The sequence below is a fragment of the Condylura cristata genome, unplaced genomic scaffold, assembly GCF_000260355.1.
Source record: "Condylura cristata isolate star-nosed mole 26May11 unplaced genomic scaffold, ConCri1.0 scaffold00013, whole genome shotgun sequence".
Taxonomy (NCBI): domain Eukaryota; kingdom Metazoa; phylum Chordata; class Mammalia; order Eulipotyphla; family Talpidae; genus Condylura; species Condylura cristata.
The window spans coordinates 1,973,281-1,992,301 of NW_004567114.1; the positions used below are offsets into that span (position 1 = coordinate 1,973,281).

The window sequence follows — 19,021 nt, forward strand, 5'->3', positions numbered from 1 at the left end:
GACCCGCCCGCTGCTCCCCTCAGCAGTGAACTTCATCGATCTGCCTGTTCTGCTCCCCGCTCTGTCTCTGGTGAAGCCTCTCGCCGCCCCTGCACCTCTGGCCCGTACCCCAGTTCTGCATGCCTCTGCAATCTTTCCCTCACGGCACACCTGGAGTCCGCACGCTGGACCAAGCCCCCGCAGCGGTGCATCCTTCTGCTCCCCCACACAGCCCGGTTTTGCCCTTTTTGACTGTTTTAAGCACTTCGAGAGCACGGTAAGTACTCCTTAACAAGCCGCTCAAACTCAAGGAGTGACTTCTGCTCACCTTTGGCCTCCGTGTTCCCACAGCTGCGGGGCGGACAGACAGCATGCGGCTGGGAGACGTCTCGCTCGCCGAGCGCAGCCCCTGGGAGCAGACAGGACAGGCGACTCTCGGGCAGCGCGCCCTCGCAGGGCAGGGCCCGCACCCCCAGCTGCTGGGCCTCGGCGTCCCAGACACGTGCCCCGCGGGCCAGGACTCGGACGCTGGCAGCTGTGAGCACAAAAAGGCCCGGCTCTGCCCCGCCCTCTCTGTTACTTCACCCAGTATCATTTCGAACCTAGCAAAAAGGCCTAGAGACCCCTCGTCGGGACTAGAATCGGCCTCACAACAAAACAGCTGCCGTTAGTTATCAGTAGTGTCTCAACCAGCAAAATAATGAATGGTAGAATTGTTACTACCACCCGGTCACCTCATTATTCTCTGTATTAGTACACTAAATACCCGCAGAAAAAGCCACCAGAATGAAGAACTTGCCTCACTACTCAGCTGTCCCCGGCGCCCTCGAATGGCCCTGAGCTGGGGTTTCGGATCAGGAGAGGCCAGCGCCGGAGCCGCTGCGGGGGCGCAGGGCAGAGCAGGCGGCAGCAGGCGGCAGAGCTGACCCGGGTGGTGCCGCCGAGCCCCGGAGCCGAGCCCCGACGGGCTGCCAGCCGAGTTTTCGTTTAAGAACACGAACAGCTCTGATGTCGCCTCCCACCCGAACCTTCTCTATCCTGAGTATCACGTTATTTGTCCTGCCCGTACGGTCCTGTCATGCAGGAACGGCGAAGCCCCCTTCGCTTTGAGTGGAAACGCGGACGTTTAGCCACATCTGTAAATACACTGTGAACTACACAGACGGGTAGTTCTTGCTGCATTACATGTTGTGTGACTGGTCAGTGATGTCCACTCGTCTTTATTTCCTCACATAGTTTTTCTCTTAGCGAGTTACAGTAGCACAACGCACGTGCGTGAGCACCAAGGCCAACCAGGGCCCTCGCACACCCCGACATGCACCCCGACGTGCACCCCGACATCCGCCTCAGGTCCCTCGCGGACGCTGGCCCAGACTCGCCGCCTTTCGTGCTGCCCTCGGACTTCCGCGCAGTCAGGGCGCCCACTCGCACGCCCGCGGCGGCCATCCATCAACGCAGCGCCTCTGGCTTCACGCCACTGTAACTGAAAGACCATCGATTCACTAGCAGCAACTTCTAAATGTTTTAGCCAACAAAAACCTCAAGTTTTTACATTCGAACCCGTGCAAAGCCTGTTCTCACGTCAGTATCTTTCGTTCATTCTTCAATTTCCGTGCACAGACGAATAACATCTTGCTTCACATATTCCATATTTATGACCGTCATAGACGACTTCTTAATTACACTTCACACTTTTTAATAACGCAGCAAATTACCAGTAAAAAACAACACCCGGAGCAAGAAGTAGCCTCAACTGTGACTCACAGTTGCTCGTAGAGACCACGGAGCCCGTGCCCACGGCGGGAGAGGGTCCTGGGCCAGCCCACCACGTCCACTCTGAGGCAGCAGAGCAGAGCACACGATAAGCAACCTGACGCCTGCCCTCTGCATCCCACGCATCCACTTTCGACTCTTTAATTACCGACCTTCCGCCTCTCCATATGTTCGTACATATGTTCGTGCCCAACGCTTTCCCCACACGCCTTTAGTTTCTACACGGATTTCACATTTCTATCAGATGATATTTGTGTACAGCACAAGTATTATCATCATGCTATCATTCCCGCGAATGGCACAGCTTCGGTCATGAAACCAACACGACAACGTCACCTTGCTCTGCACCGAGCATCTCCCCGCAGAAGCGCCGCATCGATCAGCCCAGCAGCACTTCTTCCGTGACCCGTACTTTACTAGACTTCACTCCTTGCGTATATATTCCATCATGCCCATTCTACACACAAAGCGTGTGAACATTAAATCCCAACACATTCCTGGCACATGCTGCAGGAGCTCTGTGAACACAGGACTCACTAGGTTTCCTTCGTGGGGACCTCAGGTTTCACGCCTCGTCCTCGGCCAACTCGCACACCACCAGTGGCCATTGGCGACCCGGCCCGGCCTCTCCTCCTGTGCTCATTTCTACTCGTCTCCTGACTAGGTCACTAGCGACAGTCACAAGTTCACACACTCGGTGCCCCAGACACACTGGTGGCACCATCTTGTATCTGGACTCATCCCTGCACGATGCTGCCCTCTCATGAGGGGCCCAAAACGTCCTCCGTGCAGCCCCCAATGATGGTTCATGCCGACACAGACTGACGATGGGCTACACTGACCGCTGACTGCAGATGGCATCTTATAAAACACCCCCAATGCAAAATGACAGATACGCACAGCAGAGCTTCACCAGCCCTCACAGGGGTCCCCGAGCCCCGGACAGGGGCGTGATGGAGAGCTCACCACCACACCAAACTCTTGAATCCGTTCAATGCGGACATTCTGAGGAACAAAGCACAGGTGAAAATTGAAAAAGAAATCCATTAGCCCTTCATTTTCACATTACATTTACTGAGCCGCTCGGGTGCCTACATTTGTTTGGAAACGCAAATACATTTTTCCTTCCCAAAAGAAGAACCTCACACTCGAGAGACCCCCAACACTGACAACTGTCCCATCTCTATGTCCCTTAGAAAGATAAACCCTCGATCAGAATTTTCTTAATGAGCTTTAATGTTTTCAATATCGATGAATACTTCTTGCCTCACTACATATATACAATTGCACAGGCTTCGCCCTTTTATATTTATATTTATATTTCTACTATTTATATTTCTGCAGTGTTTCTATCACTGATCCATTAATAATAGTTAAATTTAATCTATTAACCCCAAGTAAGGTCATGATTTGTGTAGATTCTCAAGAGCTGTCTACAGGGGCAACGCAGGAGGACCTTGGGTCCCGGACTCGCGCTGTGGGCACCCGCCGGCACTGGAAACCCACTTTGTCTTCATTTGACCTGCATCTGTGTTGACTAAATAGTTCATTCAGCGATAATAATAAGGGGCGCCCTTCTTGGTAGGGCAGCGGATTGAAGTGCAGCACTGCGAAGCTGCCGCAGCTGCCTCAGTTCAAGTTCGGTCCCCGGCCTGGGAGGTGACCCACAGGGCACAGCAGACCTCTCCTGTCTCCCCGCTGCTCCCCTCTGCTGCGGACTTCACTGATTTGCTTATTCTGCCCCCCACTCTGTCTCTGGGGAGTCCTCTCAGCGCCCCTGCACCTCTGGTCTACACCCCAGTTCTGTGTGTATAAACAAATCTTTAAACATATATAAGCTGATCATTTATTTACAATTGGGAAGACACGGAAACAACCCAAATGCCCAAAAGTGGATGTGGTACATATACACAATGGAATATTACTCAGCAACCAAAAAAAATAAACTCCTGCCTTTCGCAGCAACATGGACAGAGCTGGAAAAGATCATGCTTAGTGAGATAGCCAGAAAGAAAAGGAAAATACCAGATGGTTTCACTCATAGCAGGAGTGTAACAGTCCAGGCGAGAAAATAATAATAATAACAAACAGCTATATACCAGAGAATGGTGGTGGAGTGGGGAATGGGATCAGAAATGGTGGGGGTAGGGGAGTGTACTGGACTATGGTGATGGCACAGGGTGATTTGGTGATGGGAAGCCCAAGGGGATGACAACTGAGATGGGAAAAGTCACAAAATGATGTAAAAATAAACATATTATTTAATATATATATATACACACACACATACATACATATATATATATATGTAAGCTGAAGAACAGGATACATGAATATCCCTGACTTCTACCTGGTGAATCACCACCAGAAGAGAACCAGTGTCTTTCAGTCATGAGTAAGAAGGCTGCACAGCATCAGGGAACCAACATCAGGGCTCATGGCAGATATCACTGGGTGATAGTTAGCTGACTGATTTTTGGAGTTTGAAATTTAGACTATTAATTTTATATTCTTAACATTTATAATAACTGCTGATGGCCTGTGGTTGGTGCGGTTCTATTTCAATCAAACCCTTGATTCTATCGATTTGCCCCTTAAATAATCCAAACCAAGACCAGGCTGTTGAGCACGGCCTGTCTGTGTCTCTCTCAACACGAAGCAACGTAGCCGTCCCCCTCGGGCGCCCGAGGCCCGGCAGCAGCCACAAAGCACCAGGCAGAGGCGAGGAGAGGACACCGCTGTGCAGACGTACAGCCTCGCCCTTCGCTTCCACGGCCACAAGGCGTCAGCAGTCATGGTCATCGTCACTTTCGTGCTAGTGAAATAAACTGTAGGTGTGGAGGTGACTCGGCAACTGACCAACAGCTACACTGCCTTGGCCACATCAACTAGCAAACGTGACACACTGGTCCCATCACCGCCACTAATGCACAGGAGTCTTTGCTCGCCACGTACCTGTCTCACACAGTAGCACTCACAGCTTCACCTTCGCTGGTCTGTGCACACCTGGCTTCCTCTGTCCTTGGTACTTTATGAAGATAACTGAAATTGATGAACACAGAGACCAGAAACACTCTGAGGGGCTTGGGTGACCTCTCTCCAGAGAGCCCCTGGCACGCGAGGGGCCCGCACGGCTGTGTTGGCCTCAGAGTCCAGCATATTGTTCACCGCAAGTAGCGTGGACACCGGAGGTCACCACCACAGGTCCCTAATCGACCCTTTTCCCTTTCACTCTCATTACAATTAATAAGAATAAATGTATTCATCTTTTAAAAAAAGAATCAGTTCATTCATTACTCCAAATCCACATCCAGATGCAATAAACAAATACAATAATTCAGTAAGATAAAATAACTAAGGAAAATAATTTCCAGGCAAACTACACCTTGTTTTGCAATCAGGCGCCGAGCGCTGCCCCGGGTGAGCCGGCACAGGACAACGTACCTGACAGCACTGGCACTTCTCCCTGCCTCGACCACCTTCACCACTGGCTCCCACAGTGGCAGTCCCAGCACAGAGCCCCACTGGAGATGGGGCCGCCCACGGCGACTCGCTGGTGCCGCCGATCCTGCAGACCCCCGCTCTGACCCTTCTCTGTGCTTACGGGGAAGTCAGCAGCTCGCTCTCCTGAAGGCTCCGGCTCACAAGCCTCAAACCCCAAAGGCCTCGCGATCCCTGACCCAGGCCACAGGCCTCAGTCCCTGCCGGTCTCTGAGCAGCCTGCCGGGGACCTGAGCTTCAACCAGTGTCACGCTGCCTGGGAGCCCGTATCTCCCACCGGGACACGTGACCACAGCTATCCCCCTACTCTGTATTAACGCACGGGCGCCCGGAAACAGAGCACCAGACGCAAGTCAGGGACTGTGATTATTACTCACATTTGTCACCAGACTCCGAAACAGAGGCCAGCCCAGGGCTCGGGACAAGGGACTCCTTCGATCGGGAGGACGGTACTGGCCCTGAGGAGTAGAAAGCAGAGTAGATGGTCACACCTGGTGAGACTCTCTCCTGGAGAACTGTTTTCCCCTTCCTGAAATGACTTTGCTTAGCAACCAAAAGCAAGATGCTCCCACATTCCTGACATGTGTCTAACAGATCCCTGCAAACCACAGGGATGCACGAGATTACTTGCATATTGGACCTCAGATTTCACACGTAGTCATCGATCCGACTCATACGCCACCAGTGGTCATCATCGATCCAATATGGCCCCTCTTCCTCTGCCATATTTATTAATAAAATCATTGTATATCACCAGGATACACAGAAACCCAGCCAGGGGCTGTGTGTGCATAATCTCTACACAGCATAAACCCACAGTGCACAGCTCAACTGCAGTCAGCTTCGTGTCTATGACTGGTCAATACAGTGTTGGAAATGGCCCATATTAATCACTGAGCTACACTAGCCTTTCTCAAATGCACTTCACTAACAACACAGGAAGTTAAAAAATCACGAGCTTAAACAAGAACTTGCACTGTCACACCGGCCTGCTCCTAACTCAGAGACACAGACCTCAGCCTTCCCACCCTCAGGCCACAAGCGTCCGTGCCACGGGGTCTGAGGAGCTCGGAGCCCTCTTCACACTGCTGCTTACTTCCACATTTTACTCACTGGCTCATGGAGGTATTTTGAGTCATTCACATTTATGTTAATGTAGTGAAAATGCAAATGTCTCTGAGCCACAATAAAAGGGGCTCAGAACTACTTATATGGCCAAAGAGAGGACACACTTGATCTTTCACTCCTTCCTGAGTTTCAGAGCGTTCAGAGCTACGAATAGCAGGTCTGTTCCCACCTGTGCTCATAGTTGAACAAAGTGTCTCAAATGATGCTCTAAAGCCTTTCTGAAACCCCACAAACCCGAGATAAGACTATTACTCACATCCTCTCCTTGATGCTGACCCGTCGCCCGCCCGGCGGCAGACCTGGCGGCCTCGGAAGAGCGCCCACAGCAGCTGGTGGGAGACGCAGAAGACAGAGAATCATCCGACATGTTGCTAGGAATATAAGCTACGTCCACACAGTGGACATCGAAGACGCTTTTCTTATTCTTTCATGAACCATCAGCCTTAAATGTATTAGTGAATTAATGATTTTATCAATAAGCACTTTGACATAAATGAGGAGAGAGGGGAAATACTGGACCGATGATGACTCTGGTGGCGACGAGTCGCACACAGTGACTACGTGAGAACTCTGAGGTCTGCCACAGAGGAAACCTAGTGCAGTCCTGTTGTTTCGGGGGAACCTGTCGTCAGATGTCAGGGCTTAGTGTTCACATATGTTCATAGTAATATCATAGTTGGAGAATTGAGAAAGTTTGTAAGGAAATAAAACGTAGATTATTCCAATTTCTTGATTAAAAACTAACCATTAAGAGGCAAGACGCAGGTACCACTGAGAGTAAAGTCAGGTTATCCTGCTTTGATTAATGGACTAAATGGTAACTTTTTTCATTTATCAACTATTACTGGGGAAAATGTCTTATTTTATTTCACACTTTTTAATAAAGCCATGAATAACCTTTAAAAGCAACACTTTAAGCCAAGAAATACCCTCAATTGTGACGCATACTGTAGATTTGTTATGGGTAGATCACCACAGAACTTGTGCCCACAGGAATGGCTTGAGTCTGCTCCACAGAGTCCATTCTGAGGGGTGAAGAACAGACAATAACAAAAAGATTTAAGCTCATTGGCTCTCGGATTCATTCCATCTTCTACTTAGTCAAGTATTAATCGGTGAGTGAGACTAATGTACAAATCATTTTCCTTAATTAAACTAACAGTAACCATATAGCCCCAGACAGACAACATGAACATACAGACACTAAATATGTAAATAGCAAAGTAGCAACAGAGTCCTCGCCTCGCCACAATTTTTGTAACTGGACAACATTCCACTGCCTTCATCTTTAATTAATTTTATGTCATTCTTGTTTCATTGGTCCAATTATACAAAAAGGATTTGTGAGCATAGAGACTGAAAGCAGGATCTTTGTATGCCGCTGTCTTCTCTCACAGGGCCACGCCCACCAGTAGGAGGGGCCAGGCCGGACCTCAGAGTTCCAGACACCTAGTCATCGATCCGACTCGTACGCCACCAGTGGTCATCATCGATCCAACACGGCCCTGGTCCTTCGTTCATTTCTACAAAATTCATTGACTAACTCATATTCCCAATATAACTTTAAAAACCTATTATTCACAAAAACACCAGAAGGGTCATTACAACCCTAGCTTGTAAATAAATACTCACGAGTTTTTTAGAAATATGCTGTAGCTCATATAGGTTCATCAATATATTTCCTAAGATTCACCGTCGCTGAATAGCTCATCTTTTATAAATCTACAGGAACTTATTAATAATACACTGAATGTTCTGAATATAAAAACCCTGATACTGAGTCAAGGAATTTGATTATTACTCACATGGCGGTCATGCTTCTGAAACAAAGATGTGATCACAGAGCACCCTCGTGGCAGAGTGTGAAATCAGCTCAAGTCTGGCCATTCTGAGAAATACAAAGCACAATTAATAACAGTAATAAACAAACAAAACTCTACCCATATTGACTTATTTTCTTTTTGAAAATTTATAAATATTTCATAGAGCTGCTATTATTTTCTCTATACAAGAAAATCTCTCTCAAACATGACGGTGACCCACAACAGTGGCCTCTTATCTGTGTGTGTATGAACCTGAGTCAGAGGTGACACCCAATTCACTTATTTCGTGATATTTTATTTCTGAATGTACTGATTTTATTAATAATACAATTTGCCTCTTTATACATGGCAAATGCTTCACCTTAATTTTGCATTTATTTAGAGTCACCTATAGTTCCACCAGTACTACATAAATAAGAACAAATCTACATGAATAGAATCAATACAAGAATGTGATGTTTTTAATATTCTGACAGCTTATCTTAGAAACAACTCAACAGAGGGAACAGACCAATTATCTGCATGTTGGACCCACGTTTTAAACATGACTTCATCGTCCATGATTTCTACACAACAGCCACCATCATGTGTCCAGATTTGACACTTTTTACTTTGTTTCTATTTTTGTGTAAATCAAATAATGCATTAAAAACAGTAAAAATAATAGATGGCTCACAGAAACACAAGATCAAAAGACAGACAGCTGATGAACTCACTAATCAGAGAATTACAATCAAAGTTAATTTTATTGTACTTTATGTGCTGTTTACTATTACTAAAAAGACAAAAAATAACAAATTTTGAAAGAATGGGGAGGAACAAGGACCTTTGTGCATTGATGGTGGGAATGTAAGGCAAGGAAAACATCATGGAATTATGGTGATTACTCAAAATAGTAAAGCTTAAAGTATCATATGATCATGGAATTCAGTTCAATCCAAAGGGTATTAAAACGCTAACTCAAAAGGTACCTGTACCCCCATATTCACTGTAGCATTATTTATTATAGCCTACACTTTGATGTGAATTCAGTGTCCATCAGTGAAGAATGAAGAGCATGGGACACAGGCAGGCACCACGTGACGATGGCCCATAGTGACAGACAGTGGACCACTCCACCATTAGCCCTATGGTAGAGCCTCCTCGCCGGTTTGTGTAAGCTCGCTCTACATTTGCTCAACGATGACACACCTCTGAGAAAAGATGCTGCTCTTAAGTGATGTGTGCTGTATAGATCTGCAGTGGAATATTATTCACTCGTGAAAAGGAAGGGTGCTCCATTTGTTTCTACATAGATCAACCTGTGGATATTATGCTGAGTGAAGTAAGAAAAACAGAGAAAGACAAATACCTCTGATCTCACTGACTGTGGAACCAAAAGCAAAAAATAAAAGGACCAATTCATAGAGTCAGAGAATATATTAGTCTGCCAGAGATCGAGGGCAGGAGGGTATAGGTGTCCCAAAGATACAAACTGGCAGTAATAAGGTAAATTAAGTACATGAGAAATGTTATAAGCAGCATATAACACAACACAATACCTTATCATGTATTTATAGTTGTTAAGAGACCATATATTGAGAGTTCTCATGACAAAAAAAAAAGGATGTTTGGTGATGGATGTTAGCTAGCTGTTACAGTGATCACTTCATAATCAATGCGAACATCAAGTCAGTAAGTTGGACACGTGAAAGTAAGTTTGTTGGTAAATTATTTCTTGATAAAAATGTTGGATATGAAATGTCCTTGAACACCTCATCAGTTTATAGAATCATTTCCTAATATACTTTATTCATTCATTAATTGATCTCAATCCTATCCATATCAACTAACTAACGCTGTTTAATATTTTTGTCTTTGGGCAATGGCTACCTTTTTGATTATGTAGTATTTCTTGTGATCGCCTTAGCAACATGACCGTCACTCACCTTCGTCTCTTTCAGCCATCGCAGCGTAACAATGTTGGTGACAGCAAGCTGAAATGCACTTGCACCTCCGTTCTGAAGAGCACAAGCAGACGCCTGCACTAACCACTGTCTCCCAGTAAGCTATTCACTTGCACAGTCGCCAAAACAGTGCTTCGTTTACGGCGGGATTGGTTCTTGCTTTTTTTTTTTTTTTTAATGTATTGGGTTGATAAAAACTCTAATATGTTAAGAGTTCTTTTTTTGAAGATTTATTTATGCATACAGAACTGGGGTACAGGCCAAAGGTGTAGGGGTGGTGAGAGGACTCCCCAGAGACAGCAGGGGTCTGCTGCACCATGTGAGTTCACCTCTGGGGCGGGGATTGAACTTGCACTGAAGCGGCCTGGCCAGCTTCCCAGTGTTGCACTTTATCCTGATGGCCACCAGGGAGGATCCTCTTTCTTCATTTTAAGCAAACATAAAAGTTTTGAATAAATCAATAAATACTAAATATCACTACCAGTCTTACACAGTGATATATAATCTCACTTAATTTTCTACTACAATGTGTATATTACTATAATTTTTATTGATCATACATTTTAACAGCAAAACGTCCCTGCTTAATTTCATTCATTAACATAATCTCTGTGACTCCTGCCATGGATTCTTTGGTTTTTTGGTTTTTTTAAAGATTTATTTATTTATTCATACAGAACTGGGATACAGGCCAGAGATCCGGAGGGTGAGAGGATTCACCAGAGACAGAGCGGGGAGCAGAACAGGCAGATCAACGAAGTCCACTGCTGAGGGGAGCAGCGGGCGGGTCAGGAGAGGTCTGCCGCACCATGTGGATCTCCTCCGGGGCAGGCGGGAATCGAACTCATGCGGAAGTGACTTAAGCTTCTTAGTGCTGTGCTTTAACCCGCTGCACCACCAGGAAGGGCCCGGATTCTTTGTTTTAATTGTATTATATTTTCTTGCGCTAAGGTCGGCTGGCGACATTGCATGTGACTGAGAGGTACGGGTCCCTACTGCTCAGATGTGAGTCACCAGCACGCCACAGCCACCAGCAAAGCCGCAGAGTCCTCCAGCACCGTCCACTGGCCTCACGCCGCTGCTCCCTGACTCCAACCTCCCCCTCATTTTCAACTGTCCCTGACCTTTACCCACCTGGGCCCTTTGTGGTAACGACGCACACGATTCTCCTTGACCCCGTGCAGGCTACAGTTCTAAATTCTGGAAAATGCAAACAGAAGAGACGATACAAAGATGGAGATTTTTCTCTCCCTCGGTCCAGATATTCGTTGATTCAGCCGGTTACTGGTCCCACTGTAACAAGAAATGAAAACGCAGGCAGAGAAAGCCCATGTGCGCAGCTGGACCTCGACGTCCCAGACACGCCCTCACGGTCCAGGACTCAGACCCAGCAGTTGCCATCACCGGTCCAGAAAGGCCCCCTGCTCTGCACCCAGTGAATTATTGATTAATTCACTCGTTATAATTGTAAAACGATAGAACTCATACCAGTGAACAAGCCTTTGCTATTCCTAAAATCATGGTAGAACCATTCTCGCGAGATTCACTCTCTGTCATATTATGTCATTCAAACACTCATTCGTCAACATACTGGTTATTAGTGAGTTAATCAGATAATCATCAACAGAGTAAAGATGATATTCCTTGCTTATATGTCAAACATTTTATTCATATGGTGTGTACTTAGAAAACCCACCCAAACCAAGACAAGAAATTTGATGATGCTCACACTGGTCTCCAGGCGGCTGTAACAGAGAGCACTCAAAGCTGATGATCTAGGAAGAGCCTTGAAATCAGGTGCAGTGATTTGTCCTAAGGAGTAAAAGGAGAATAGCGGACAATGGCTTCGACAGTCTTTCCAACAAACTCCGTGTCAACACTCACAGCTACGCATTCCACATTTGATGTGTTGACTATGTCCATCTCTTAAGAAAATGAACAACTTTGACCTCGCCCAAAATCTCAACACTGGGGCCCCCCCAGCAAGGGGCTAAGTCTCAATGCTGTCTATGGCCTCTGTGTCTACATCTTTAGCTTAAAAGGAAAGAGCATTTAGCATTTACTCCCAGTTGCAATGCAGAATCTCACACGATAGAAATAGCATTGAGTTGTCACGTAGAACTGGGCAACGCTTCACGAGCTTCCTCTTGATTTACTTCGAGTCTCTCATTTATCCCATTATAGTTATACATGGACACTGCATGAACACAAAAACCAACAACAGACCCTCGCGCCCCCTGGCCCCTGCCTGGGCGACCTCTGTGTGGAAGGAGGGCGAAGACGGCTGCCAGCGAACCTCAGATTCCCACGTGTATGCATCGGAGTCATCAGGAAGACCAAAGTTCACCACCATCCAGTATCACCCCTTTGCCTGCATTCCTGTCTCTGTCCTATCGATTAAGTTGCCATCACTAATAACGATTTTAGACAAAACAACTTCTAAAGGGCCAAGAAGAGCCCCGTGTCTGACTCTGCAGACAGAATGTTTGTATCGACATCTCTCTTGTTCACTTCCTATTTTCCTTGTGTGTCAGTCATATAATATTCCCTATCGCCCAGAATAAACACAGAGATAAAGACTTCTTCTCTATAGTTCAATTCCTTAAAGTATTGTGACTCTCCCTTAAAAAAAAAAAAAAGACCGTCAGGAGGACTCACGTGCTCGTCCCTGCTCCTGTAAAGCAGAGGCGACAGGGCTGAGCAGGGGCTCCTGCCCGAGCCAGTTGTTCAGACTCTGCGTTCTAAGAGCCCAGAGCAGAGGAGAGAAACACTGAGACCTAATCAGGGCGTATTCACCATTGTGCCACTGTTAATTTTCATTATATTCATTACTCTTTACTGGTAACATGAGCACTCTTAAATAAACCAGTGAAACTGAGATATTATTCATCTTGGTCCACTTTATAACCTGCAGATAACCCTCTTCGCACCAGCATTGAGGCTGGCTGAGGCGTTACCCCTGAAAAGCCAGAGCCCACGCACACAAGGTCATGAAGACAGGACACGTTTCCGTGGCCCCTACTGGCTCGCATGCACTTTTCTGCCACCTGCATCATCCATGCACGGGCAGCATGAGACGTGCAATTTGGAAGTCTGTGTACGTTTGTATGGACACACAGGTGTATCTGCAGGAATGTAATATAATACACGGGCTATTCATGAGCTAACAAATCAGGCATTTATTCGTTTAGGTTATATTTGTCTTTCTCGTTATACCTGAGCAGGGTAACTCCCACCCGTCACCTTCTCGGTCTTTGTAGATCAAGTGGATGATCCACTCGGACCTGGGATGTTCCTTTACCCGTTACAATCACTGCCAACATTCCTTTTCCTTGCCACGTATTCTCATGGGGAGCAAAGCTTCTCTTTATTCATTTATGCATTTGTTCTCGGCCACTAATACTTCCATAATAATATTTTAAGACCAAGAACAAGACGCTGGCACATTCCTGACATCCTTCCACAGGCACAGACTCGTCATACAGAGCTCAAACGCCACAGTGAGTCCAGGTGGCCTCCTCTGTTATCACCAACAAGAGTTCATTGCTTGATTCGTTAATAAAGAAATAGACACAAACCACCAAAAGCAAGAACAGGATTCTTGACTATTCTAACATCCATCCAATCGCTTTTGCTGACTCGAAATTCCTCTATTAACTGAACTCAATGTCTGTATAAATTTTATAATTAAAAATAATACTTCATATTGTTCTGTTGTTCAAATTGGCAGTCAAAACACCTTCTTTGATTACATTTAATGTGTCTTAAGACAACAGTAAAAATCTTTTGTAAGAAATAGTCAAAACCAGAAGGACAGTGACAATTCACATTGGTCTCCATGTTCCTGAAGCAGAGGTATGACTCTGAGCTCGCGACCTTGGAAGATGCTTACACCAATGAGACACGCCCCTTCTGTGAAAGACAGGGAAGGGCAGGACAAAAACAGGGTGAAGAACGATCCTCTTGTCTGTCTGGGGCACATAGGTTGTTTCCACATCTTAGTTATAAATGACATTGCTTTGTGGAATATTACTCAGCAATCAAAAAGATCAATGGTTGCCATTTACAGCAACATGGATGGAGTTGGAAGGGACATTAAGTGGAATTAGTTAGAAGGAGACAGAGAAACGTCACTAACATCTGGCATATAAAGAAACCAAACCAAGAATCAGAAAGGCAAAATCAAAGCTTGACTTGGAAAGCTGATGACAGAATGGAAGCACGGGGAGAGGCGGGCAAGGGATAAGAAAAAAGAGGGGAGATCATAGCAGACTACGGTGCTGGCTGTGGGTGACCTGGTAGCAGGTACCTGTGGAGGTAATACCTGATTGGGGAGAGACTGATGTTATCAAAATGAATAGCGTAAATTAATAAACATACATCTGTGTTGTGCAAAGTAGCAACACATATTCTACCAAAAAATTGCAGGACCTAACAAAAAGCTGACCAGTGGTCTTACTTCCACCTCGACTTCGTCGGCCACATTGCCAGTAATACCAGGAGACTGCGACAACTTAATTTCGCATAGGTGAATGAACTCAGAGTAAGAACTTTAACTATGACACAGTATTGCAGAAAGAGGAAACACGCTGGCGCCATAACCCCCCTTCATCTTTGGTGTCTGCAACATGCAATTTGCTAGTAAATATACATAAAACACAGAAAATAGGATCAGACCCTGGAGACCACTGCAGAGAGCTTTGAATTCATGGCAACAGCGACTAAAGCTCCTTCTCTGACTGATCTGGGTTTCAAGGAAGTTTTCCTCTATCTTGCCAGCTGGCTTTGTTCGGGATCACACCTGCACCCCACACGGTGTCTGATGTGGGGGTACAGGGCCACACCTTAGCCCCTCAGGACCAGGCCACCACACCCTCCACCTCGCAGAGCTCCATGATCACTCACGGCGATGCCTGACACGTCCTCCCTGCGTGGAGTCGCCCCCCAATGCGCGAACAGCGTTTCCAGAGCACCCCATCACCCCTGCACATGGATCGCACGCTTGAAAGCACAGATGCAGCCAGACGGCTCCTAACCATGAAGACGCGTCAGTCAGCAGGCTGAGTCCCTTCAGAGGAGAGCGGGGCAGAGCCAAACGAGGCTCTCTCCACTGACACGTTCTCCCTCTTACTTAGTCTGGATTTCAGGCAACCAACATGGAGCATGACACGAGCCGTCTGTAAAGCACTGTCCACATGGCTGAGGCAGCGACTGGTGAGCAGACTGGTGAGCAGCGTGCTCTCTTTGGCTTCCGCAGTATGACACATAGTGACTATTACTCCCCCCCATTTCTGTAATTGGCCAATGTTTAATGGAAAGACAGGAATACTTTTCACTTATATACTTGCTTAATGACACTTCCATTGTCCGATTATAGCACTGGACACAGTGCACGGAGAGAAAGGCCACACTGGCCGTCCACTGGCCCTGAGCTGCGACGCTTGCTGCCCGTCGTCGATAACCTCCACACCAGCGGTGACCACGCTGGTCTAGGGGTGCGATGTTGTCATCATTCATTTGCATATTAACTATCAATTAATTCCGCAGTTTAACAAAAATAATCTTAAAGGCATATGATGCACAAAACCCAAGAGTAGACCTGCTATCCCTAGTTAGTATCCAGAATCATGCCCCTGTGAGTCCCAGAGTAGTTGCTAGGCTAAATTTAGTCTAATCAGATTAAGTTTATAAAACTTAAATTTAATAATGCCCTTCAGTTACACACCCAGTCAGGCCATTGCTTTGCCCAGTACTCACACGGCCTCCGTGCTCCTGCGGAGAGAAGGGACCAGCCCGACCGTGGAAGGCACGTCCGTCAACTCCATGGATTCCATTCTAGGGAGTCCGGGGCGGAGCAGACATAGGAAAGAGCAAAAATAAGAGACATCTCCTTTGATCCTTGCCCCCCACATTTACACCTTTTTCATTTAAGTAACTGACCATTTTTCATTAAATGTACTTTTCCCCCCTTACAAAAGAAACGGGACCAAACAATGAAGCTTCTCTGTGCCGACAGCCCTCTGGCAGTGGGAAGCGCCCTGGGTTCTTTCGTTTCTTGGTGGCATCCGTGTCTTCTATTTCTACACGTGACCTCTCTTCCCTCGCCACTTGTTCTCACACTGGGAGAATGAGTCCCCCGCCCTCCCTAATGTCTACCCATATTCATTTGATGGTTCCGCCATGTATCCATAACTAATCAAACATCTAAACCTATGAACTCCACATTTGCTGGTCTGTGTTCCCAGCATCCACGTGGAAGGGTCCCCAGTAAGGCCCTGAAGGCGCCGAGCAGACTGGGTGCTTGCCCCCCGCTCCTGCTCCTGCCATCCAGTGAGGCTTGCTGGGTGGGGTGTTCCGTTTTCACCCGAAAATATAAACTTCCAACTTGCAACTCACAAGGAGATGTGACTATCACTGCCTTCACCGCGCTGGTCAAAGATGCAGTCTGTGGGCGCATTTGCTAACGCTTTCCCTTTAGATGAATATTCATTTCTCTTACAATGCTTTCATAAGTGCAATAACATATAGTCTAAAATAAATAGTTACATATAACAACTTAATTATACACTTTAATTACATATATTCTACATGTGTAATATATAACACTACTATCTTTTTTTTTTAAAGATTTATTTATTTATTCATAGAGAGCTGGGGTACAGGCCAGAGATGCGGAGGGTGAGAGGCTGCACCAGAGATAGAACGGGGTGCAGAATAGGCAGATCGACGTAGTACACTGCTGAGGGGAGCAGCGGGCGGGTCAGGAGAGGTCTGCCATGCCATGTGGTCACCTCCGGGGCAGACGGGGATTGAACTCATGCAGAAGTGGGCTTTAGCTTCTCAGTGCTGCGCTCTAACCCGCTGCGCCACCGCGGAAGGCCAGGGTTGTTTTTTTTGTTTTTTTTTTTTTTTAATAACACTACTATCTTAACACTGCTATTACCTTACACATATATGCCTAGATTTCAGTTCATCTGCCTGTCCTGCTCCCCACTCTGTCTCTGGTGAAGCGACCCACCCCCCCTACTCCTGGCCTGTACCCCAGTTCTTCTATTTATAAACAAAGAAATCTTTTTAAAAATCTGTATTTTATGTCCACATTAATAAACAAGTTAAGTTACAACTTCCAATTAGTCCCAGCACTCATGCTTCTCTAAAGAAGAGGAAACTCCCGAGCACTAAGCCCTAGGAGCAGTGAGAAAGTTAAAGAGTGAGCGCTGTCCAGATGCGCCGCTGGGCACCGCCTCGGCCACTCAGCTCTGCCTATTTTACGTTGTGACTTATTTCTTTTTCTCTTGAGTACAAATAACACTCTAACTCCCCGATGCACTCTCCCCTTCACCGCCCATCATCACCCAACTCTAAACTGCAACCCCATAGCCCTTTCGTGAAGTCCAGGGCTTGTGAGTCGGCCAATGGTTCCTGCCTCCCCAGATACTTCCCTACTGGGGTCCCCTTTTCTCTCTCTACACTGACAAGTTTGCTTATTCTTTAGAGCTCCCCCCCCCCCCATGACCATGCAATGGAAGTCCATGAAGCAGCGATAAGAGCGGTGAGCCCCGAGTGTTCCTGGACACCAGAGGCTCGTGCCCACAGGCATGGCGCTGAAAGGCCTTTCAGGGTGGACCTCAGGGCGTCGCAGCGCTTTGATCACGACACACGTCTCAGAATGCATTCCACGGCATCACCGGTCCAGGCCCCCAGCGAACCCCCACCGCGGCCGCGCCAGACCCACCTGCCTCGGCCAGCTGCCTCCAGTGAAACGGCTCTCAGCGCAGGGCTGGGCGGGGAAACCTAAAACCGAAATGTGGAGCCCTCAAAATACATGACGTGGGCCTGTTTTTAAAATCTTCAAGTAAATCAAACAACCCATGAGCTTGTCCCTCCTCCTTGTATACCTCCTTGTCCAGTCCCCGCTAGACCTTGCCCTGCTACGCACCCCTGGCGCACTGGGCCCCTCGATCCTCAACGCCGGGAGCCCAGACACGTCGCTCCCGGCAGTGCTCACGTCAGCCGGGCGGCCATCTTGTGTGTTAGAGGAGGATGTTAAAAGCCTGAGACTTGATCTCCACCGAGCCGTGATTTTGCTTTCAGGAAGACGTTTAGGGGGTGATCATATTAGTCACCCTGTTTTTCTTAGTAAAACCAACAACCTGGAAACCACCACTGGCCCAGAGCAAGCAGGACACGCCCGCTGCAGAGGCTCTCACGTGGCACGTCCACCCATTAGAGCTTTGAGGAAAGACAAGCGTGAGCCGGAAACAGCTGGCCTCTCCCTCAGGGAGCAGCTCCGTGACCAGCTTAGGTGCCCCGGGGGAAATACGCACCGCGAGCGCAAACCTAGCGCTGAACAAGCAGCTATGAAAGGGAAGAAAAATGTCAAACTTTTTCATTGTACTGAGCTCAACTACAAACACTTGCACAAAACATCTTTATCAGCGATCTGCAATCACTGTTTGGCTTTTCATGGCTGTGTGCAATCATTTACCAACAGCTTTGATTTCTACTCACTCTTTAATTCATCATAAGTTGACAAATTATTCATTGTAATCAAAATAAAAACTATCCAACTTCCCAGAAAGCCAGAGGGACGTGTTATTTGTATTCTGTCCCATGGCCCTGCTCAGACTGGTAAGGGCTGATTTTTCTCTTAGGACATAAGACGAGTGGAACTTACAAATCGTGTTTCCACACATCCGCACCACTAGCCAGGTGTTCTGTCCCCTTTTATCAAGTTACTAATTTATTTGTTAACTCGTAGTGATGAAATCAGTAAATTGGATCCCAAGCTCGACAATCTCATTGATTAATAGTAAGTGCATCCAGGTGCTTTCTGACCTTGGGACCCAGGGTTGTCTGCTTTCTTGGCAA

The 19,021-nt window shown here is 46.9% G+C and overlaps 1 protein-coding gene across 1 annotated transcript in view; it reads right to left on the reverse strand.

The window, feature by feature from the left end:
• LOC105853573 overlaps positions 1 to 19,021 on the reverse strand; it is an 86,265-nt gene that overhangs the window by 2,222 nt on the left and 65,022 nt on the right. The window contains exons 19-29 of the mRNA XM_012724377.1: positions 17,886 to 17,944; positions 15,908 to 15,985; positions 11,880 to 11,962; positions 11,285 to 11,350; positions 8,187 to 8,269; positions 7,311 to 7,406; positions 6,638 to 6,710; positions 5,631 to 5,711; positions 4,708 to 4,794; positions 2,653 to 2,757; positions 308 to 388 (exon numbers count right to left, since the gene is read on the reverse strand). The gene's annotated coding sequence lies outside the window, so the exon portion shown is untranslated. The remainder of the gene's footprint in view (positions 1 to 307; positions 389 to 2,652; positions 2,758 to 4,707; positions 4,795 to 5,630; positions 5,712 to 6,637; positions 6,711 to 7,310; positions 7,407 to 8,186; positions 8,270 to 11,284; positions 11,351 to 11,879; positions 11,963 to 15,907; positions 15,986 to 17,885; positions 17,945 to 19,021) is intronic.